Source organism: Quercus robur, chromosome 2, assembly GCF_932294415.1.
Source record: "Quercus robur chromosome 2, dhQueRobu3.1, whole genome shotgun sequence".
Classification (NCBI taxonomy): Eukaryota; Viridiplantae; Streptophyta; class Magnoliopsida; order Fagales; family Fagaceae; genus Quercus; species Quercus robur.
Window position 1 is genome coordinate 3,655,808 of NC_065535.1, and position 25,248 is coordinate 3,681,055.

General features: G+C 39.3%; 1 pseudogene; it reads left to right on the forward strand.

Moving 5' to 3' along the window:
- Window positions 1–12,233: 12,233 nt before the first annotated feature.
- Window positions 12,234–13,874, forward strand: LOC126716192 (putative receptor protein kinase ZmPK1; annotated as a pseudogene).
- The last annotated feature ends 11,374 nt before the right edge of the window (window positions 13,875–25,248 follow it).

Here is a 25,248-nt window from a genome sequence, read left to right on the forward strand (position 1 = left end):
TATAGGGCTCCTTGAATATGGGGCGATAGTGGATTAAAAGAACATGGTACTCGAGCTTGGCAAGCTCGAGTACCTAAAGAAGTGGTATATTGCTATATAGTTTGGAAACAGTGTTTCTGGGCAAATTATTTTGAAAATTGATGGTAATGGGCCATTTTTGCCCGGTGAAAGAGCATTCCTTTTACAATTTGGATTCGGTCAAATAAGATGACCAAATTTGGGCTTGGCAATTCAAGCCACACGGGCCCAATATCAACATCGATCCATATCCCTTTTTATGTCTAAGTTTTTTTTTTTTTTTTTTTTTTGCTAAGATGTCTAAGTTTTTTTTATTACTGTCAAATTGTGTCTATTGGGACCTAGAAACGTAAAACACGCTTAGAACTTTCAAGTGAAATGATTAAATTAGAAAAAAATGTGGTAACTTTCAGTCCCCTGACCACGGTAATGGTCACTGCCATGGGCTCCATCTTTCCTTTCGAGTTTCGACCAATTGCAGATGAAACATGGGACACATCTCTCAACTTATTTTCTTCCCCACTGCCACATTCAGAAATTTATGTATAAATGATCGTAGCTATAATGTAGTATGCCTTTGGATATGCATTTTTTGGGCTATATACGGGACCCACTACCTCTTTGACCAACAAAATAAGCGGTGGACGGTGCTCTAATGGGTTCCATGCACTGTTCACAGAACTCACAAACCTCTTTTTTTAATAAAACTTTCATTAAAAATAGGTCTCATAGTACTATTCACATATTTAAAAATTATTTTGTTACAGTGTTTTCAGTTTTCAATTTTTTACAAAATAAACAGTATCTAAACGGACCCTAAGCTATGAACATGATTATTGGTGCCATTGTCATCAAGCCATGCCTATATATTGTCTTAGAGTGTAAAATTATAATGCGCATCTCTGCTGTATTTAAATATGAATGTCTTTTGGCCAACATTGAATTGGGCGAAGACCACTTTAAACTCTGTTGATGTAGGATAGATTATAGTGTTTAATTTTTGTTGTTTGTTAACTTTTAAAATTTTGATGTAATTTTTAGGATTTTAGTTTGTAGCTTACTATGTTTCTTCATTTTAGGTGTTTTTAATATTGTCTTAAATAAATTAGGATCTTGTTATGGTATGGTGTAATCTCTTTTAGAGTATTTAAACTTGTGAATCAAGTTTTATTAAACTTTTTAATTGATCTCAAGTCTAAAAGCGATTATTCTTTAATCAAAATTCTCTTAAGAGTTTCTCTTTCTCTAGAATTTAACTAACGCGTTATGAGTTGAAAGCATTCCCAAAATCCCATTTGTTTCCCAATAATAGGACAAAAGCACAATTTAGGTCCTGAACATCCCTTCACCACCCCCCCCCCCCCCCAAAAAAAAAAAAAAAAACAATATTGGCTTCCTTACACATCCCCTAAAATACAATTCTGCTACAGTGTTTCTTATGGTTGGGGAACCACCATTTGATTCCTATGATTATTCTAAAATAGGTCAAGACACAATGTTGAAGGTTGTAAAAGATTTGAGTGTGTATTTCATATTACCAATTGATTTTAAGTGTAAAAGGTAGGCTATTCATCTTTTCCTAAGTTGTAGAATTGTTCTCTTCTTGGAAGAGTTTTTTACCTTAGAGTAACACAGTTACCCTAAGGCATGTTTTTAAAAATTGATTAACTAAAAAAAAAAAAAAAAAAAAACTTCTTATATACTAAAATAGTAAGTAAATTTTGTACAAGTAAATATGAATGCTCCTATATATGTTTAACGCGCGTTATATTTCTCTACGAACTTTGACCGTTGTGCTCCAGTCTACAGTCTACACTTTTTTTGAACCAGCAATAAACGCGTCCAGCTGCGTCATTGCCCCAAGCCGCAAGGATTCCAGTCTACACTCTGTATAAGAATTTTTTCACAAAATTTTTCCGTATGAATTGTCTACGTCAGCTTTAAATACTATAAAATAACTATGGTCTTGCCTTGCCCAAATCCATCACTAGTTTTGAGCTTTCAATCATGGGTTCGTCAGTCTTGTTCCTTCTACTCTCTTTGGCATTTTCTTTCCCACTTTCATCTTCAGCAGTTATCATCAGTAACGGCACATCCTTATCAGTAGAGAAACCAGATATTCTAACGTCGCCAAATGGCGACTTCTCTGCTGGCTTTTATTCCGTGGGTGATAATGCCTATTGCTTTGCCATATGGTTTAGCAACTCACGCACCGTAGTTTGGATGGCAAACCGTGACCAGCCAGTAAATGGAAAGCGCTCAAAGCTCTCCCTCCTCAATACTGGCAATCTCATCCTAACTGATGCCACTAAGTTAAATGTCACCGTCTGGGCCACAAACACTGTCTCACTCTCCTCAGTCCAATTATTTCTCAACAACACCGGTAATCTTGTTCTACGTAACAAGGAACATATTTTGTGGCAAAGCTTTGACTTCCCTATGTAGGGAATTTAACTAAAATTCCCAACCTGTGAGAAACAAAATGAATAGAGAAAACATACGCCAAGAAAAATAATCACACGCACAAGACAATATTTACGTGGTTCGGCAATTTGCCTACGTCCACGGAGTTGCAGGGATTTCACTATTATCAGCGAAAAATACAATAGTGCACAAGAACACTCTCAAGAAACCCAAATCCCAATTACACCCTAACACTCTCTCACAGAAAAAAAATAAGAATAGAAGTTGGCTGCCTCTCTTTTCTCTATTTTCTCTCATGCGGCTGCACACTAGGTTAATTAGGATTTCTCTCTTTTTAATCTCACAGCTACACATTTGCTTGTCAAAACCTAATATATATATATATATATATATATGTCAAAGTCGGCTGGAGCATTCCTTTTACAACTAGGATTCTATTTACGTTGACTTGGGCTTGGCAATTAAAGTCATACACACGGCCCATTTCAACAAATCTCCACCTTGACTTCAATTGATCAAGCTACACGAGCAAACTTATCCATCAGCTCCACCTTAGCCCTTAAGGGCTCACAAGCTGCAAACATTAGCCACAATCCTCCATAACACAGTCCCTCATCCCTGCAACTCATCCTCCTGTCCTCAAGCTAGAAGACCAATTGAAGCTGCGCACAGCTTCAACTTCTCAATAGTGACACCCTTAGTCAACATGTCTGCCGGGTTCTTAAATTCACAAATCTTCTCAAGTATTACCAGTTTATCTTCAACAAGGTAACGGATAAAGTGGTATTTTGTCTGTATGTGCTTCGACTTTGAATGAAAAGCCGAATTCTTGGCAAGAAAGATTGCACTCTGACTGTCACTGTGTAGAATGCCCATCTCCTGCTTCTTACCCAATTCTTCTAAGAAACTATGTAGCCAAATCATCTCCTTTCCAGCTTCAGTTGCTGCAACATACTCAGCTTCTGTACTAGACAAAGTAACAATCTTCTGTAGATTTGAAGCCCATGATATAGCTGTACCACCCAGAGTGAAAACAAACCCAATAATACTCTTTCTACTATCAATATCACCAGCAAAATCAGCATCTACATAACCCTGCAGTTTCAAACTTGCACCTGTGAAGCAAAGACATGTATCTGATGAACCCTTCAGATATCTCAGAATCCACTTGACTGCCTCCCAATGCTACTTTCCAGGCCTACTCATGAATCTACTCACAACTCCCACTGCATGTGCAATGTCTGGCCTTGTACACACCATAGCATACATCAAGCTGCCAATAGCTGAGGCATAGGGCACCTTGCTCATGTGGTCCCTTTCTACTTCTGTATTCGGTGACTGTTCTTTGCTTAGTTTGAAATGACTACCCAAGGGTGTGCTCACTGGTTTAGCTTCATTCATGTTGAACCTGCTGAGAACTTTCTTCACATACTCTGACTGTGAAAGCTTCAATGTACCATTAGCCTTGTCTCTAATGATTCTCATACCAAGGATTTGCTTTGCAGCTCCCAAATCCTTCATTGCAAACTGTTTGGACAATTGCTTCTTCAGATTTTTAATCTCCTCAATGCTAGACCCTGCAATAAGCATATCATCCACATACAACAGTAATATGATGTAAGAGTTTTCAAAAAACTTAACATAGCAACAGTGATCAGCTTCACATCTCTTGAACCCAATTCTATGCATAAAACTGTCAAATTTCTTGTACCACTGTCTAGGAGCTTGTTTTAGGCCATACAAGCTCTTTCTCAGTTTGCAAACTAAATTCTCTTGTCCTTGAGCAATGAACCCTTCTGGCTGAATCATGTAAAGGTCTTCCTCCAAGTCACCATGAAGGAATGTTGTCTTCACATCTAACTGCTCAAGATGTAAGTTTTCTGCAGCCACCATTCCCAGTACTAGTCTGATTGTTGACATCTTCACAACTGGAGAAAATATCTCTGTGTAGTCAATGCCTTCCTTCTGCTGAAACCCTTTAACAACTAATCTGGCCTTGTAACGTTTGCTACCATCATGCTCATTCTTTATTCTGTATACCCACTTGTTGTGCAAAGCCTTCTTTCCTACTGGCAATTCAGTCAGTTCCCATGTCTGATTCCCCAACAAGGAATCCATCTCATCCTTCATGGCTAACTCCCACTTGCTTGAATTCTCATCTTGCAAGGCTTCATCATAACACTCTGGCTCACCACCATCAGTCAACAGGAGATAATTTAAAGTGGGTGAATAACGCTGTGGAGGTCTAATGTTCCTGGAAGATCTGCGGACTTCAGCTACAGGTGTACTCAGATCTACCTGTGAATTTACATTCTCCTTATCTTCTTCACCCTTTTTCTGGACAGTACCTTCAGTCAATTCATCTAAGTTGACAAACTCAGATTTCTTTTGATCCATCTCTGTAATATCTGACACTACAGTTGACCTGTCCTTGTACATAACCTGTTCATTAAATATCACATTTCTACTTCTGATGATTTTCCTGTTTTGTTCATCCCAAAACCTATAGCCAAATTTCTCATCACCATAGCCAATGAAAAAACATATTTTAGACTTTGCATCAAGTTTACTACGAGTATCAGAATCAATATGAACATAAGAAACACAACCAAAAAATTTTAAGTGTGAAAACTTTACCTCTTTACCGCTCCAAACCTCCTCAGGAAGTCTGAACTCCATGGGAACTGAAGGTCCTCGGTTTATCAGGTAAGCTGCAGTACTAACAGCATCAGCCCAAAAAGTTTTTGGTAGTCCAGCATGCAACCTCATACTCCTAGCACGCTCATTGAGAGTTCTATTCATGCGCTCAGCCACACCATTCTGCTGTGGTGTCCCAGGAATGGTCTTCTCCATCCTAATTCCCTGTGCAGCACAATACTCACTGAACCCTCCATCTATGTACTCTCCTCCATTATCTGACCTCAAACATTTTACTTTTAAACCTGTTTCTGTCTCAACCATGGCCTTCCACTTCTTAAAGGTTTCAAATACATCTGATTTATTTTTCAGAAAATAAACCCATACCTTTCTACTTGAGTCATCAATGAAAGTGATGTAGTACCTTGAACCTCCAAGGGATGCAACCGGAGAAAGCCCCCACAAATCAGTGTGTACTAACTCCAATTTTTCAGCCTTCGGTGTCCTGCCAGTTTTCAAGAAGCTCACCTTTTTCTGCTTTCCTAAGATGCAACTTTCACACATGTCAAAATCAATGGACTTCAATTCTGGTAATTTTCCTTTTGATAGCAGCATCTTCATCCCTTTCTCACTCATGTGACCAAGTCTTTGGTGCCATAAGCTTGTATCAATACTTGCATCAGCAACTGCAATTATGTCTCTTGGACTTGAGGTCATGTACAGAGTACCAGTTTTCTTTCCACGAGCTAATACCCTAGCTCCCTTTGTAACCTTCCAAGTACCACCAACAAATAGTATTGCATGTCCTTCATCATCAAGTTGTCCAACAGAAATCAGATTCCTCCTCAGGTCAGGAATATGTCGAATCTTCTCCAGTAACCAAACAGACCCATTGGGCAACAATATTCGAACATCTCCCATACCCACAACATCCAAGGCTGAACCATCAGCCAAATACACCTTACCAAAATCACCTGCAACATAATTCTGTATGATTTCTCGGTGTGGAGTGGTATGAAACGAAGCTCCTGAATCCAAAACCCAATCATCAAGTGGACTGTCTACTGTAAGAAGTAATGCATCCTGTACCTCTTCTGTTACAGCATTAGCTGAATCATCTTCATTCTTCTTCTTAGGACTTTTGCATTGATTCCTAAAGTGACCTGTTTTCCCACAATTCCAGCATTGTACTTGTTGGCCTGATCTAGATTTACTTCTGTTCCAATTAGAATTTTTGGATTTTGATCTGCCCCGATTTGAATTTCTGTTATTACCTCTGCCTCTCGTCTCAAGGTTTAGGGCAGAACCAAATCCTGAGGATTCACCTGCATCTCTTCTGCGAATCTCCTCAGCCAGAATTAAATCTCGTATATCATTGTACTTGAGTTTTTCCTTTCCTGTAGAATTGCTTACTGCCATCCTCATTGCCTCCCAACTGTTTGGCAAAGAAGCCAAGACGATCAGAGCACGAATCTCATCATCAAAATCAATTTCTACAGACGACAATTGATTTGTGATAGTATTAAATTCATTCAGATGTTGTGCTACTGATGCATTCTCTTCCATCTTCAGATTGAACAGTTTTTTCATCAAGTGCACCTTATTGTTTGCTGACGGCTTTTCATACATACCAGACAAAGCTTTCATCAGATCTGCTGTGGTCTTCTCCTTTACAATATTGTGTGCAACAGACCTAGACAGAGTTAACCTGATAACTCCTAGTACCTGTCTGTCAAGAAGAGCCCATTCCTCAGCCTTCATAGCCTCAGGTTTTTCCCCTAGAAGCGGTTGATGCAATTTCCTCCCATAAAGGTAATCCTCAATCTGCATCCTCCAATACGCGAAGTCTGTGCCATCAAACTTTTCTATTCCAGACGCCTTTCCTGCTTCCTCTGTCATTGCTCCCACTCAAACCTAACCCTAGGCTCTGATACCAGTTGTAGGGAATTTAACTAAAATTCCCAACCTGTGAGAAACAAAATGAATAGAGAAAACATACGCCAAAGAAAAATAATCACACGCACAAGACAATATTTACGTGGTTCGGCAATTTGCCTACGTCCACGGAGTTGCAGGGATTTCACTATTATCAGGGAAAAATACAATAGTGCACAAGAACACTCTCAAGAAACCCAAATCCCAATTACACCCTAACACTCTCTCACAGAAAAAAAAATAAGAATAGAAGTTGGCTGCCTCTCTTTTCTCTATTTTCTCTCATGCGGCTGCACACTAGGTTAATTAGGATTTCTCTCTTTTTAATCTCACAGCTACACATTTGCTTGTCAAAACCTAATATATATATATATATATATATGTCAAAGTCGGCTGGAGCATTCCTTTTACAACTAGGATTCTATTTACGTTGACTTGGGCTTGGCAATTAAAGTCATACACACGGCCCATTTCAACAAATCTCCACCTTGACTTCAATTGATCAAGCTACACGAGCAAACTTATCCATCAGCTCCACCTTAGCCCTTAAGGGCTCACAAGCTGCAAACATTAGCCACAATCCTCCATAACACAGTCCCTCATCCCTGCAACTCATCCTCCTGTCCTCAAGCTAGAAGACCAATTGAAGCTGCGCACAGCTTCAACTTCTCAATAGTGACACCCTTAGTCAACATGTCTGCCGGGTTCTTAAATTCACAAATCTTCTCAAGTATTACCAGTTTATCTTCAACAAGGTAACGGATAAAGTGGTATTTTGTCTGTATGTGCTTCGACTTTGAATGAAAAGCCGAATTCTTGGCAAGAAAGATTGCACTCTGACTGTCACTGTGTAGAATGCCCATCTCCTGCTTCTTACCCAATTCTTCTAAGAAACTATGTAGCCAAATCATCTCCTTTCCAGCTTCAGTTGCTGCAACATACTCAGCTTCTGTACTAGACAAAGTAACAATCTTCTGTAGATTTGAAGCCCATGATATAGCTGTACCACCCAGAGTGAAAACAAACCCAATAATACTCTTTCTACTATCAATATCACCAGCAAAATCAGCATCTACATAACCCTGCAGTTTCAAACTTGCACCTGTGAAGCAAAGACATGTATCTGATGAACCCTTCAGATATCTCAGAATCCACTTGACTGCCTCCCAATGCTACTTTCCAGGCCTACTCATGAATCTACTCACAACTCCCACTGCATGTGCAATGTCTGGCCTTGTACACACCATAGCATACATCAAGCTGCCAATAGCTGAGGCATAGGGCACCTTGCTCATGTGGTCCCTTTCTACTTCTGTATTCGGTGACTGTTCTTTGCTTAGTTTGAAATGACTACCCAAGGGTGTGCTCACTGGTTTAGCTTCATTCATGTTGAACCTGCTGAGAACTTTCTTCACATACTCTGACTGTGAAAGCTTCAATGTACCATTAGCCTTGTCTCTAATGATTCTCATACCAAGGATTTGCTTTGCAGCTCCCAAATCCTTCATTGCAAACTGTTTGGACAATTGCTTCTTCAGATTTTTAATCTCCTCAATGCTAGACCCTGCAATAAGCATATCATCCACATACAACAGTAATATGATGTAAGAGTTTTCAAAAAACTTAACATAGCAACAGTGATCAGCTTCACATCTCTTGAACCCAATTCTATGCATAAAACTGTCAAATTTCTTGTACCACTGTCTAGGAGCTTGTTTTAGGCCATACAAGCTCTTTCTCAGTTTGCAAACTAAATTCTCTTGTCCTTGAGCAATGAACCCTTCTGGCTGAATCATGTAAAGGTCTTCCTCCAAGTCACCATGAAGGAATGTTGTCTTCACATCTAACTGCTCAAGATGTAAGTTTTCTGCAGCCACCATTCCCAGTACTAGTCTGATTGTTGACATCTTCACAACTGGAGAAAATATCTCTGTGTAGTCAATGCCTTCCTTCTGCTGAAACCCTTTAACAACTAATCTGGCCTTGTAACGTTTGCTACCATCATGCTCATTCTTTATTCTGTATACCCACTTGTTGTGCAAAGCCTTCTTTCCTACTGGCAATTCAGTCAGTTCCCATGTCTGATTCCCCAACAAGGAATCCATCTCATCCTTCATGGCTAACTCCCACTTGCTTGAATTCTCATCTTGCAAGGCTTCATCATAACACTCTGGCTCACCACCATCAGTCAACAGGAGATAATTTAAAGTGGGTGAATAACGCTGTGGAGGTCTAATGTTCCTGGAAGATCTGCGGACTTCAGCTACAGGTGTACTCAGATCTACCTGTGAATTTACATTCTCCTTATCTTCTTCACCCTTTTTCTGGACAGTACCTTCAGTCAATTCATCTAAGTTGACAAACTCAGATTTCTTTTGATCCATCTCTGTAATATCTGACACTACAGTTGACCTGTCCTTGTACATAACCTGTTCATTAAATATCACATTTCTACTTCTGATGATTTTCCTGTTTTGTTCATCCCAAAACCTATAGCCAAATTTCTCATCACCATAGCCAATGAAAAAACATATTTTAGACTTTGCATCAAGTTTACTACGAGTATCAGAATCAATATGAATATAAGAAACACAACCAAAAAATTTTAAGTGTGAAAACTTTACCTCTTTACCGCTCCAAACCTCCTCAGGAAGTCTGAACTCCATGGGAACTGAAGGTCCTCGGTTTATCAGGTAAGCTGCAGTACTAACAGCATCAGCCCAAAAAGTTTTTGGTAGTCCAGCATGCAACCTCATACTCCTAGCACGCTCATTGAGAGTTCTATTCATGCGCTCAGCCACACCATTCTGCTGTGGTGTCCCAGGAATGGTCTTCTCCATCCTAATTCCCTGTGCAGCACAATACTCACTGAACCCTCCATCTATGTACTCTCCTCCATTATCTGACCTCAAACATTTTACTTTTAAACCTGTTTCTGTCTCAACCATGGCCTTCCACTTCTTAAAGGTTTCAAATACATCTGATTTATTTTTCAGAAAATAAACCCATACCTTTCTACTTGAGTCATCAATGAAAGTGATGTAGTACCTTGAACCTCCAAGGGATGCAACCGGAGAAAGCCCCCACAAATCAGTGTGTACTAACTCCAATTTTTCAGCCTTCGGTGTCCTGCCAGTTTTCAAGAAGCTCACCTTTTTCTGCTTTCCTAAGATGCAACTTTCACACATGTCAAAATCAATGGACTTCAATTCTGGTAATTTTCCTTTTGATAGCAGCATCTTCATCCCTTTCTCACTCATGTGACCAAGTCTTTGGTGCCATAAGCTTGTATCAATACTTGCATCAGCAACTGCAATTATGTCTCTTGGACTTGAGGTCATGTACAGAGTACCAGTTTTCTTTCCACGAGCTAATACCCTAGCTCCCTTTGTAACCTTCCAAGTACCACCAACAAATAGTATTGCATGTCCTTCATCATCAAGTTGTCCAACAGAAATCAGATTCCTCCTCAGGTCAGGAATATGTCGAATCTTCTCCAGTAACCAAACAGACCCATTGGGCAACAATATTCGAACATCTCCCATACCCACAACATCCAAGGCTGAACCATCAGCCAAATACACCTTACCAAAATCACCTGCAACATAATTCTGTATGATTTCTCGGTGTGGAGTGGTATGAAACGAAGCTCCTGAATCCAAAACCCAATCATCAAGTGGACTGTCTACTGTAAGAAGTAATGCATTCTGTACCTCTTCTGTTACAGCATTAGCTGAATCATCTTCATTCTTCTTCTTAGGACTTTTGCATTGATTCCTAAAGTGACCTGTTTTCCCACAATTCCAGCATTGTACTTGTTGGCCTGATCTAGATTTACTTCTGTTCCAATTAGAATTTTTGGATTTTGATCTGCCCCGATTTGAATTTCTGTTATTACCTCTGCCTCTCGTCTCAAGGTTTAGGGCAGAACCAAATCCTGAGGATTCACCTGCATCTCTTCTGCGAATCTCCTCAGCCAGAATTAAATCTCGTATATCATTGTACTTGAGTTTTTCCTTTCCTGTAGAATTGCTTACTGCCATCCTCATTGCCTCCCAACTGTTTGGCAAAGAAGCCAAGACGATCAGAGCACGAATCTCATCATCAAAATCAATTTCTACAGACGACAATTGATTTGTGATAGTATTAAATTCATTCAGATGTTGTGCTACTGATGCATTCTCTTCCATCTTCAGATTGAACAGTTTTTTCATCAAGTGCACCTTATTGTTTGCTGACGGCTTTTCATACATACCAGACAAAGCTTTCATCAGATCTGCTGTGGTCTTCTCCTTTACAATATTGTGTGCAACAGACCTAGACAGAGTTAACCTGATAACTCCTAGTACCTGTCTGTCAAGAAGAGCCCATTCCTCAGCCTTCATAGCCTCAGGTTTTTCCCCTAGAAGCGGTTGATGCAATTTCCTCCCATAAAGGTAATCCTCAATCTGCATCCTCCAATACGCGAAGTCTGTGCCATCAAACTTTTCTATTCCAGACGCCTTTCCTGCTTCCTCTGTCATTGCTCCCACTCAAACCTAACCCTAGGCTCTGATACCAGTTGTAGGGAATTTAACTAAAATTCCCAACCTGTGAGAAACAAAATGAATAGAGAAAACATACGCCAAAGAAAAATAATCACACGCACAAGACAATATTTACGTGGTTCGGCAATTTGCCTACGTCCACGGAGTTGCAGGGATTTCACTATTATCAGGGAAAAATACAATAGTGCACAAGAACACTCTCAAGAAACCCAAATCCCAATTACACCCTAACACTCTCTCACAGAAAAAAAAATAAGAATAGAAGTTGGCTGCCTCTCTTTTCTCTATTTTCTCTCATGCGGCTGCACACTAGGTTAATTAGGATTTCTCTCTTTTTAATCTCACGGCTACACATTTGCTTGTCAAAACCTAATATATATATATATATATATATATATATGTCAAAGTCGGCTGGAGCATTCCTTTTACAACTAGGATTCTATTTACGTTGACTTGGGCTTGGCAATTAAAGTCATACACACGGCCCATTTCAACACCCTACAGATACCCTTCTTCCTGAACAACTGCTCACTAGAAAAACAAAGCTTGCCTCCTCAAGAAGCCAAACCAATATTTCCTCTGGTTTCTATGAGCTTTCCTTCGACAACGATAGCTATCTTCAAAGTGTTTATAATGGTCCTGATGTTTCCCGTACTTATTATTATTATTCATTAGTTGAGTATTACAATAGTAGCACACTTGTCTTTAATTCCTTAGGGAATTTTAGTTCATCCGATGATTTAATAATTATGTCAGCGGACTATGGAGCAGTGCTTCCTAGAAGATTGACACTTGATTACGATGGTAATATTCGATTGTACAGTTGGGAAGAGGAGGGGCAAACTTGGGTTGTTTCATGGCAAGCCGTGCAGAGACCTTGCCAGATTCCTGGTGCTTGTGGGGCCAACAGTTTGTGTAGTTATGTTATTGGTTCCGGCCGAAAATGTTTCTGCCCTCCAGGATATAAGATGAAAAGTCGTAGCGATTGGGCTTATGGCTGTGAACCCGAAGTTTATCTAATTTGCAACAGAAGTGAGCCAAAATTTTTGCGGTTATCCCATGTTGACTTTTATGGGTTTGATTTTAATATCTCCAGTAATTACACCTTTGATCAATGTAGGGACCTATGTTTGGCAGCATGTGATTGCAAAGGTTTCCAATACAACAATAACACTTGTTATCTGAAGACACGATTGATGAATGGATATCGTTCACCGGATTTATGGGGAGATATCTATTTGAAACTTCCAAAAAGCAAAATCTTGTCCGGCGACAATCCTCTACAAGAATTCAGTTTAAATTGCTCAAGTGTTGGTACGCTACAAAGCAGTAAAAATGGTGATAATGGTACAGTGAAATTCATGCTCTGGTTTGCTGGTGGAGTGGGTGGACTTGAAATCATCTGTATCTTTGTGGTGTGGTGTCTCGACTAGAACCCGAAAACGTTTAGGTGTTCATGACAAGCAAGGCCACGCTATTGCTGTCATTAGATTAAGAAAATTTACCTACGCTGAATTAAAAAAGGCCACAAAGGGTTTTGCTAAGGAGATTGGAAGAGGTGCAGGGGGAATTGTATACAAAGGGGTGTTGTCTGACAATCGAGTTGCAGCAATCAAGCGCCTCAATGAAGCCAACCAAGATGAAGGTCAATTTCTAGCAGAAGTAAGCATCATTGGAAAGGTTAACCACATGAACTTAATAGAGATGTGGGGGTATTGCGTTGAGGGAAAGTATAGGCTTTTGGTTTATGAGTACATGGAGCATGGCTCTTTAGCAGATAACCTCTCTGCCAATGTACTTGATTGGGAGAAAAGATTCGAAATTGCCAAGGGAACTGCGAAAGGCCTAGCCTATTTGCATGAGGATTGTTTAGATTGGATTTTACACTGCGATGTAAAGCCTCAAAATATACTTTTGGACTCGAATTATCGACCAAAGGTGGCAGATTTTGGCCTGTCAAAGCTACAAAACAGAAATGCCTTTAAGAATTCAAGTTTCTCAAGAATAAGAGGAACTCGAGGTTATATGGCTCCAGAGTGAGTTTTAAATTTGCCTATCACCTCCAAAGTAGATGTTTTTAGTTATGGGATTGTTGTGTTGGAAATGGTAACCGGAAAATGTCCATCAAGAAGTGTTCTGGTTGTAGATGATGGAGGGGAGGCAGAGCACAAAAGGCTGGTGACATGGGTGAGGCAACCTAATTTCTCTCCTAAGGCAAGCATACTTCATACTTGTGAACCTGTTATTCAACAAATTGAAGTCTTTCCATGGAATTTAGGCTTTAGCTTGATTTTGATGTCAATTAAGAAGTAGACTTTTTTTTTTCTTTTTTTCCTTTTTTGTTAAACGATTAGGCTTCTTTTTTTTCTTTTTTATCTAACCTTTTCATTAGGGTGCATCTTATGATTCTTATTTCCTTTAAATTAGATAAGTACCTGCATGATGCGCAGGATGAGAGACAAACTTTAATGGTGTCAGTTCAAATGAGTAAATGACAAAATCATAAAATAAAAGGTAAATTCATAAGTTGGCGAAAAATGCATTCTGTTTTATAACAAAATGTGATAGCATTTTTTTTACCTTTTATCACCTCAAATTAAGATGAAATTTAAGATCAAACAAACTAAAGAAGCCTAACAATCCCAAAAAATCATAAATTCACAGCTATAGAGGGCATAATGATTATATAACTAAAATTTTGCATGGTTCTATGAGCAGTGACGGAGGCAGAATATTAGTCTAGAGGGGGCAAAATTAAAAGATGATATTAAAAGTGAAATTAATCTAAAAAATATTAACCAACAATAATAACAAAATAAATAAACAGTTGTAAGCAAATATGAATATATTTCATATTATTAAAATAAGTAAAAAAAAAAAAATAACCAATTCATAGCTATTAAAAATTTATAAACTGATAGAGTAAGAATGTGATTAGTGTTACTTAAAAAATATAATGAATAAATGTTAGAAATTATTTTTTGTGATTGATGACATGCCAATTTGTAAGATATAAATAATAAAATTTGTAATATCTCTAGCATAATTCAAGAATAAAATGTTGTGAAAAGTATCATAAATATTAAAAATGGTGTAAATAATGATATAAAATAAAAAATAAAAAATAGTGAAATAGGTTCAAGTTGCAGTAGGACAAGACAAAAGCAATGGTTTGGTGACTTTCAACCAAGTAGAAGTCTTTTTTTTTCAATTTTTTTTTTCCTCCATGTCAGAATGTAACTACTTTAGACTACTATTACTAAAAAATTTTAGGAGAAGTCAGGAGGCAAGTGCCCCCCCCCCCCCCCTCTTCCCCCTCTGGCTCCGCCAATGTCTATGATTTGGACTATTTATATCTAGCACAATAATACAACTAAGATGCAAGGTTCATGTGACAAGCTAACTATAATTAAAATAACTAATCCTTTTTTTTAACCATTGTTCTTTAAAAAAAAAGGGTTGTTGTTTAACCATTGTTAATAGGTTATATTAGAATTATGTTCTTCTTCTTCTTCTTCTTCTTTTTTTTTTATTTATTTATTATTTTTTTTTTTTTGGCCAATCAGAATTATGTTCAATGGAGCTAAATCTTCCTTAATTTTTGCTTTTAAATCGGATATTAGAAAAGTTAGTTTTTTTTTTTTTTTTTTTTTTTGATACCAAATAAGGGAGATTACAAAAAGGCTGGATTAAACCAGCAAAGTTTAAGAGGCATTATAGTTGCCTGTCTAGCTATATTACATAAAGACTTACACAGCACGTGAGGGACTAAGATCATTTTATAGAGGAATCCATGTAGAACAAGAAAATTGATGTCCAAGTCTAACATTGTCCTGCCCATCAGAAGCTCTTCCAGAGTTGAAGACTTTGACTAAACCTCTGCAGTCACTTAGAAACAAAACATGATGAAGACCATGGTTTTCTGCAATGAGACAAGCTTCCACCACAGCTTCAAGTAAAACTCCAGGTGCTGTTCTTGCCAAACTACTATTAGCACCAAAAAACATAAAATCTCCCTGTGTGTTTATAGCTTCATATACATAGGCCCTTCTATTCTTCTTCTTGTTTCTGAAACCAGCAACTTTGATAATTAATTGCCAGGGTCCTGCAGCTGACTGGGTTGGTGGTTTAGGTCTACTTGAGAACCAGTTTGAGTTTTGTTGGTCAGAGAATGCATTACCGTACCTGCAAGACAAAGTTTGAACCGTGAGAATTACTTGCATAGGATTAGGAGATATACCTTCATGAACCACTTGGTTCCTAAGGTTCCAAATAGTCCACAAGGTGATGAAGAGGGATTGCAGATAATTCATAGAGCCAGGATCCTTGTAATTGTGAATAGTAATAACAATAGATAACCAATGCTGAATGGAGATATTGCTGAAGTCAGAAGAATGGATTCCCAAGGATGAACCATGCCAACAGGCCCTAGAGAAAGGGCAGAGGAGAAAGAGATGAGTACTGGTTTCCTCATAATCATTACAGAAAGGACAGGTGGAATCAATAGAAATTCCTCGTTGCTTAAGATTGGAAAAGGTGGGAATACTGTCATGAAGCAATCTCCACACAAAATTATTTATCTTCAAAGGGGTCTTCACTTTCCAAATCCTGTACCAAACCTCTTGGTTTCTAAGAACTTGTTGGGGTGGGGCCAAGTGCTCTGAATTAAGCAACTCATAAGCTATCCGGACCTTATACTCTCCATCATAGGAATGCCTCCAAACCAGCTTATCTGAGACAGACTTGGTTCTAGAAATGGGTGTTTGCAAGATTTGACTAGCCACAGGATGAGGGTATAGAGATCTGACCAAATTATGGTTCCAGGAAGCAGAATTGTGATCAATTAAGTCTCCTACAGTACCAGTTGGAAGCCTCTGGTCATGAAGATTGAGAGAAAGGCAATGATACCAATCTTTATGCTGGAGAGGAATGTTGTACCCATCACCCACCCACCAAGTTCCCTCTCTCAATATTGGATGGTTTTGCTTAATGATGTTCCTCCATACCCAGGAGTAATGGGGCTTAGGACAGCAATCCATTAAGGAATCTCTAGGGAAGTATTTGGCTTTGTAAGTCCTAGCTAGCAAAGATTGGGGCTTCTGGTTTATTTTCCAGAACTGTTTGTTGAGCATAGCTTGATTCATGGTTTTAAAGGATTTAAATCCAAGCCCTCCAAAATCTTTTAGGTTGGCAGACTCTTTCCCAATTCAACAAGTGCAATTTCTTTTCTCCAGTCTCATGTCCCCACCAAAAAGCTCGGATAATAGAATCCATTTTATTGCAAATAGATTCAGGTACCTTAAAGCAAGCAAAAGTATAAAGAGGGAGGGATTGAAGCACAGAAGAAATGAGTGTGGTCCTGCCAGCTTGGGATAAAAGTCTGGCTTTCGACCCTTGAAATTTTGATTGAAGTTTATCAACCAAAAATTGAAAGTCAGCACATCTATTACCTTTCAACACAAAATTCATACCAAGATATTTAGTAGGATTCTGGACGAGATTAACTTGAAGAGTTGAGGCAAGAAGTTCCTGGTCAGCAACATCCATATTTGGGGAACAAAACAGGTCAGATTTGGCTAAGTTGATTTTCTGGCCAGAAAGTGAGTAATACCAGTCCAAAATAGCAATTAAAGTGGTTACAGACTTCTCTTCCTTTTTGAAAAAAAGAAGAGAGTCATCTGCAAAAAGGAGATGGGTAAAGGACAACCCATTCCTACCCACTTTAACACCTTGTAATTGTTTATGACTTTCAGCTTGTATTAAGGCAATTGAGAGAATATTAGCACAAAGAAGAAAGAGGTAGGTAGAGAGGGGATCTCCCTGTCTTAATCCTTAGGAAGGCTTGAAAGAGGATGTTGAATTGCCATTAACAAGCAAAGTGTAGCTAACAGATGTCACACACTCCATAATCCATTGAATCCATCTATCCTCAAACTTCATGACAGTTAAAACAGCCTTAAGGAACATCCAATCTACCCTATCATAAGCCTTACTCATATCAATCTTAAGAGTTCCAAAACTGGCTTTCCTGCCTTTCTTCTTCCTAAAGACATCAATAATTTCATGGGCAATGAGTATGTTATCAGTAATGTTTCTTCCTTTAATGAAGGCATTCTGATAAGGAGTAATGAGACTGTCCATGAAGGGTTTAAGCCTATTAACCATAATTTTGGAGATGACCTTGTAAATGACATTACAAAGGCTGATAGGCCTAAAATGAGAAACCTCATCTGGAAAAGGAACTTTGGGGATGAGGGTTATGAAGGTATGATTGAGAGGTTTAAAAAGAGATCCAGAGTGAAAAAAGGCTTGGACAGTATTAATGACATCCATTTTCACAATACTCCAAAATTTTTGAAAAAAGAAAGCTGGGAGACCATCAGGCCCAGGTGCTTTGTGTGAACCAAGTTGGAAATAGTATTTTCAATCTTAACAGGAGTGATGGGCTTATCAAGAAGGAGTCTGTGCTGGTCAGAAAGAAAAGGGACAGGTAAGGCTTGTAGCTCTTGAACAACACTATGGAAGTTAGCCTGAGATTTGTTTTCAAAGCAATTTCTACAGTGCTCCACCAAGATGGTCTCAATTTCCATCTAATCCTCTATTGTATTACCAACAGAGTCTTTAATTTGTAAAATCCTATTTTTAGCTCTTCTTTGTCTAACAACAGTCTGGAAGTATTTGGTGTTCCTATCCCCTTGAAGAATCCACTGAGTTCTAGCTTTTTGTGCCCACATCATCTCTTCTCTATCAAGAAGTTCTTCTAGGACACCCCTGAGAAGTCTTTCCTTCCTAACATCCTCAACGGACCTAATAGAATTTTGGATTTGTTGTAGCTGAGTTTGTTTCAGCTTAATTTCATAATCTAACTTCCCAAACACAGATTTGTTCCAATTCCTAGCAGATTTTCTAACACTTAATAATTTTGCCCACAATTGTGCAACTCTTGACCCCACTGAATTAGACTCCCAGGCTTGTTGGATCATACTCTCACTGGAGGGATGAGTAGTCCACATATGCTCAAATCTAAAGGGTCTACATCTAAAAGGGGTGAGAAATTCAAAGTCCAAAATAATTGGCCCATGATCTGATCTGATTATGGGCAAGTTCCTAAGGGAGTAACAAGGATACATGTTGATCCACTCAACAGTAGCAAAAGCTCTATCAAGTCTTTCCATGATGAACTCATTATCCTCCCTATTATTCATCCAAGTGTACTGTTGCCCAGAAGCAGCCAGATCACAAAACTGGAGATCAGAAATAACTTTTTGGAATAGAGGCGCCCCACTAATTCTCCCTTGGGTAAAAGAAAATTTTTCGTCCCTGCTAAGAATTTGGTTAAAGTCCCCAATGCATAACCAGCTTACATGGGAAAAAGCTTTAATAGAGGAAAGTTGCTGCCAAACCTCCTCCCTCCGAGCTAATTCAGGATGTCCATAAACAAAGGTAATGGAAACTGGTTTGCCCTTATTGTCTAGTAGATCAATATGAATAAGGTGATTGGTAACAAGCTGAACCTTAAGACTAGGTCTATCCATCCAGGCTAGAATCAGACCTCCACTCAATCCCACTCTAGGAACTTCCAAACCATCAGAAAAACCACATCTAGTCCACACATCTCTACCTTTACCATCCACTAATTTAGTTTCCATAAGAAAAATGATGTCAGGTTTAAACTCTTGGGCTTTTTTCTGGCACTGTAGAACTGCAGAAGATTTGCCCAAACCTCTACAGTTCCAGCTCAAAATCCTCATGGCTGCTAGGGAAGCTGATTAGGGTCAGCTTCCCAGCACCCATTTGGATATTTAGGAGCATCCTCATCAAGTGAATGACAATCAAAACCAATATTACAAAAGGAAATAGATTCGAAGGAGGTAGGAATGGTACCTTCCCTTGTGAAGAAGCCACAAAGAAGTTTCTGTCTGATATTCCTTCCTAGTCAACCAAATTCTGATCTGAGTCTCTTCTTGGGAGGAACTTGACTACCTTCCAGCCATTCTTCACAATGCAAAATAGAAGATTGTCTAGGATCCGAGGCAATAGAAACAGGGAATGGTGGGCCTGGGCCAAGGTTTTCAATCTCCGTGTTCACAATATTGGTGAGTCCAGTGTCCAAACTGACTGTGTGGCTATGAGTAGTTCCCACTTGTGTTTCAGGCTCTGCTAGGTACTGGGTCCATGAGCCATCCTGGCCCATAGCTTGGGGACTTCTAACCTGAGGCCCATCACTGTCTATTCTTTGCACTAAATTCTCAATACTTGGTTTCGGTATGTCAAGAATTTGTCCTCTATTCCATGCATCCCTACATACCCATTCAGGACGATCTTCATTAAGTCTATCCAAGTTGAATAGCAACATTGTTTCATCGCTGTCTGTAGCAGAATCAGACCGAGTATCCTCTCTAAGAGTACCATTAGTCATGAAAGGTCCATTTCCTTCAACCCAAGTCCAGCGAAGGGAAGAATCCACAGGTAAGGCACAAGGTGGATGAAGGATGAAAGTATCACCAGAAACAGGGTGAAGAGCTTGAGGCAAGTCACCAAGGGAAGACTGATCTAAGGTCGGATTGGGTGGAGTATCAATATTCAGGGTATGACCAGGGGAAGAAGCAAGGGGGTTGAGAGGTGTCAGAGTGGTGGAGGGGTTACTTAAGGAAAGGGATAAAATAGCAGAATGAAGGTTTGCATGTCCATTCTCTGGCTGTGTAGGGGCAGTACTAGTAGTGAGGTGGGGATTAGGAATAGTAGGGGATTCAGGATCAGGAAAAACCTCACTTGAGTAGTCTACCTCCGTCTTCTATGATAGTAAGCCCTTAGATCGTTGTGGAAATGAGGTTCCAGGGAATCAAACCCAAACTGGACTTGGTGAGTTCGCTGAATCCTGTTCCTTTGACGGATGAGCATTCTCTCAATCTCATCCATACTCTCATTGCATTGGCCCTTCATGTGTCCAATTAAGCCACAACAGGTACAGAGCTTGTGCACTCTTTCATATCTACACTGCACCCAAGTCCGAGTCCCATCATCCAGTTGAAGCATGAATCCAGTAGGCAGGGGCATCCATGGATCAATTCTCACCCTTACTCTCATAAATCTAATGTTCCTGGGAATACAATCCTCCCAATCCACCTTCTCAAATATTCCCATTAACTGACCCATGCACTCAGCCAATTCTGGGTATTGATAATCAAGGGGCAATCCATGAAGCTGGACCTATAGAGAGACATAGTTGAGTTGCAAACGATTGAGCACCAGATTTGGTCTCCATTTTTCCAAGATTAATAAAGCACCATCTACAGCCCAAGGACCTTCCGAACAGAAGTGATTCAAATCCTCTAAAAGTTCAAAATGGATGAGGTAGAAAAAAGAATCTCGGCCAACAACTGAAACTACCCCTCTGATACGCCATGCAGAGTTAATAACTTGTTGTAGATGTTGTACAGAAAATTTCCTGTAGTCCAACAAGAACCCAATGGCACAATAGGACCAGAGATCTCTTTGCATGTTGAGATTATCCATGTCCGCTTCAAGAACTGGTACATGTCGAGCAAAAGGAGTCTCATTTTCGTCACTAGTCTGGGAGGAGGCATCAGTAGCTTTAGTGAAGGGGCCGACACTAATATCAGACCCACTGCTCTCAGTCCAGCCATACTCCCTTGCAGGGATGTGGTCCCCCATGGTCAGTGTAGAAAGTCAGGAAACAGGGACCCAAAGAAAACAAGGAAAGACACGGAGAAGAAAGGACAAAAGAAAGGAGTAAGGAAAGGTTGAAACAAGTAATAAAGGAGTTGAAAAGGTAGACCAAGGAAATAAAGGAAGGATAAACAAAAGAACCATACAAAGTTTACTTCTCGGGTTCAACAAACAAAGCAACTAAAGATAAGAGGTTGAAAGTTGGGAAAAGCAAGAGATATGCGAGTCTTGAGGAGGAACAAGTGTAAGGATGAGCAGAAGTGAAGAAAGAAAGGACAAAAGGGACAAGACAAGGCAGGAAATAGGAAACAACGCCAAAGTAAAGCGCCGACGAAAAGCAAACCGGAGTAGAAAGAGCTTTCAGTTGAGAGAGGTCACTTAGAAGAAAATTTAGAAAAGTTAGTTGGATATTCTTATCCTACCTTTTCACAAACAGTCCTCATAGAATTAGACTTTAGTTTCTTCCGCATTAAAATTTTGTGAACCATCAACCACACAGCTATATCAATTGGGCTTGGAGTTACACCGGCCATTGTATGTTCAAATTTGGACAGTGCAGGCTTTGAGCAAGGAGGGTGCCAGAATTTTAAGATTGGATTTTCTAGGACCACATAAGCTATGCATCTCTAGTTGTAGCTCTAGGATTATTTTTTAGGGGTCAATAAAAAAATAAATTATACAAAATTTAAAACAAAAGAGAACTTGAATATATTGACATTACAAAAAACAAAAACTGAAATATATAAAGTTTTACAATTGCTTTCTATGATGCTTCATATTTTGAAATCATTACAAAATATTTTCATTATCAATCATATGAGTTACATCTCTTTCAGTGTTCACAGTCAAGCAATCATTCATCTATTAATCTTTCATTTGATTGATATATTTCAAATTTTTTAAGATCTAAATGTGTTTTTTCTAAGATTTAAGATTAACAAATTTCTACTTTTGTTATTGGGCTTATCAATTTCTTTTTCCTAGAATTTAGATCAAATTGGTTTGTTATTGAGCTTTTTTTGTATTTAAAAATGTCAGGATATTGTTAAAATGATCATATTCAAATTTCTTTTAGCTGGGCTTAAAAAAAATCTAAAATTAAGGTATTCAAAATTTTATTTTAGAGAGGTCAAAACAAAAACAAGATTAAAAAAAATATTATTCATAATTGATTTTGGGCCAATTCTGGGCTCCAAGCGGTGCCGCCCATGTGCATCTCCCCTATATTTAAACAGAACTATCTTCTTCCTCCTTTTTCTATTGACCCAAATTTAATAAAATATCATGAACTAATCCTATTGGGCGAAGACCACTTCAAACTCTGTTGATACAGGATAGAATTATAGTGTTTTTTTTTTTTTTTTTATTAAACCACGAGTCTATTGCAAACTAACCCACAAGGGAACGGGTATCAAAAGATACAGTAGTTTTAGGATTTACAGAAACATTAAGGGCGTTGTCACTAGCGCAATCAAAAGTTAATACATCCAACAAGAAAAAAGGAGGAGTAACATAATAAACAAAATCCTCGCGTTGTGAACTTCCTATTTTAGCAAGTAAGTCAGCAGCATGGTTGGTCTCCCTATAGCAGTGGCTGAGCTGGACCTGATGGAAAGCTTGGAGAATGTCCCTGCATTCAGCCACCAATGGCCAAGTTAGTCTATTAGAGGAAGATGAGGAGGAAAAGAGCTTAACAACATCAGAGGAATCAACATTAACTATAAGATAATATATATTAAGTTGTCTTGCCATGCGAAGCCCTTCTCTCAAAGCCCAAAGTTCAGCCATTAGGACCGTGGTAATGCCTAATGGTTTAGAGAAACCTTGGACCCAAGTCCCATTCGAATCACGAAGAAGACCACCCGCACCAGCATGGCCATTGGTAATGGAAGCATCATAATTTAGCTTATACCAGCCTGGTGGGGGTTTGTCCCATTTGGCATTGAGCCGAGGCCTTGCACTAGGGACTTTAGATGAAGCTGTGAGAAAATGATACTCTAAAGCTTTTGCAACACACTCTTTTAGAAGCTGCTGGTTCAGAGGTTTAGCTTGGTAAGTAGCATAATTTCTATTAGTCCATAAAGACCAAATACCAAAAATAAAAAGAGTGGACAATGGTATGCCATGGTGCCGAGAGGGCAGAATAGAGGAGCAGTTGTCATGCAACCAATTTGATAAAGGGAGGCCGAATGAGTTGTATAGACCTGTGGGAGGGCCAAGCCGGTTCCAAAAACTGACAAAGTAGGGACATTCTTTAAGCATGTGGCTAATGGACTCGGATTGTGATTTAGAGATGGAGCATCGCTGGTCAAGGCTTAAACCCTGTGAACCCAAAACTTCTTTTACAGGTATGCTATTATAAGTACAAAGCCAAATAAAAAGGACGAGCTTCGAAGGAACTCTAAGCTTCCATATCCAAGTGAGAGAGGGAGTGGTCGGGTTCAAGGTATTTAAACCCTTTGCTGCAATATAGGTAGTCCAAAGAGAGAAGACACCATCATTAGTGAAGGCCCAAGCAATCAAGTCTTCCCCTTGAGAAGCTAAAACGGTGGGGATAGCTTGGATGATTTTCAAAATATTATCAGGGAGATCAAAAGAGAGCTGTATGTTCCAATTGCCATATGTGTCAAAGGCTTGGTTGACAAGTTGATTTTCCTCACCATAATTGAGAGGACCAATTAATTGGGCTCTTAGAGGGCCGAGAGAAGTCCAGTTATCAAACCAAAAGGAAGTAGAGGCACCAGAGGTAATTACCTTCCGTATGCCGCTATCCAGAAGGGGTTTGGCTGCTTTACAAGCTGCCCACGTGCAGGAGCAAGAGCCTTTAGAGATCCATGGGTTCCTGCTAGTATTGTTGGAGAGGTATTTAGCTTTTAGGACTTGAGCCCAAGGGGAGTGGTCCTCATACAGTAATTTCCAGTTCAGTTTAGCAATAAGAGCGAGATTCCGCAGTCTTGTTTCAAGAATACCCAATCCACCATGGTCTTTAGGCCAAGTGACAGTGTCCTAATTCACAAGGTGCATCTTCCTTTTTTCTGGAGTCGAGCCCCAAAGGAATTTTCTATTTGCACGGTTGATTTCTTTGCAAACTTTACTTGGCAACAAGGCACCTTGCATGACATAATCAAGAATTGCACCTGAAGATGACTTATTAAGGGTCCTCCTACTAGCAAGGGATAGTAGCCTAGCTTGCCATCTTGCTAGCTTTTCTTGCACCTTGTGGATAATGAAGTTAAAGTCCCTAGCACCACGATCAGCAAATTTTAGCGGGAACCTAAGATACTTGTCAAATTTTCGGGTTTCGAGCATGCCCATAGAACCACAAATTACTCTTCTAGTTTCTTCAGGAGTGTTTTTTGAGAAAAGGACTCTAGATTTTTCCTTGCTAACTTTCTGCCCAAAGAGTTAACAAAAAGTAGTTAGCACTTCATCAATTGTCTCACTGTTCTTAAGACTAGCTTGGCCAAAAAGCATCAAGTCATCGGCAAAGAATAGATGGGAGAAGGTTGGCCCAGACCTAGGAGCTTTGATGGGTTTCCAAGAATTATTTGCAGTTTTATCATGAATAAGAAGCCCAAGATATTCAAGACACATAATAAAAATGTATGGTGATATCGGGTCTCCTTGCCGGATACCACGGGATGGACTGAAAGTAGGGAGCTTACCACCATTAAAAAGCACGGAAACAGAGGTTGACGAAATACAATCCATGATGATGGCAATGAGATTAGAGGGAAAATTAAAATGGACAAGAACTTCCTTGATAAAACTCCATTCAAGGCGACCAAAAGCCTTTTCAAGGTCGATCTTTAATGCCATAGTGCCAACCCTCCCTTTTTTCTTTTCCATAGAGTGAAGAATCTCTTGGGCTATGATCATGTTGTCAAGCCCTTTTCTACCAGGGATGAAGGCAGCTTGAAGAGGAGAGACTAAGTGCTGCACATGGGGCCTTATTCTATTGACAATGATTTTTGAGACAATTTTATAAATAGTTGTG